Genomic DNA, 372 nt, shown 5'->3' on the forward strand with positions numbered 1-372 from the left:
CCATTATTACATCCGTACAATCGATTGAAAGTTCTTTATTACGGGTTAAATGAATATTTCATACAAGTACATATCATAAATTATCGATATTTATATTCAGTTCATGGAAAATTTTCAAATTAATAGATATCTTACTGTGACGCGACACTAGCGCCACGAGACCATTAACTACTAGAACTTAATATATCCGTATATATTAATATCTATTTATATCTATTTATTTATGTAATTATTTTGTAATTATTAATCCTTTTCCTGTCTTTCGAACATTTTATTAATATAATATAATGTGAAACACAATAATTTATACTTCCTCTACTACGATTTTTTAAGAGAAAATAAGACGAAAATCAGGAATTGGAAAATTTAATT

The 372-nt window shown here is 24.7% G+C and overlaps 1 protein-coding gene across 8 annotated transcripts in view; it reads right to left on the reverse strand.

Annotated features, from left to right (window-relative positions):
* Positions 1 to 372, reverse strand: part of LOC102679448 (RYamide receptor-like) — a 117,440-nt gene that overhangs the window by 11,700 nt on the left and 105,368 nt on the right. The gene's annotated exons all lie outside the window — the stretch shown is intronic.

The sequence above is a fragment of the Apis dorsata genome, unplaced genomic scaffold (genome assembly GCF_000469605.1).
Source record: "Apis dorsata unplaced genomic scaffold, Apis dorsata 1.3 scaffold_156, whole genome shotgun sequence".
Lineage (NCBI taxonomy): Eukaryota > Metazoa > Arthropoda > Insecta > Hymenoptera > Apidae > Apis > Apis dorsata.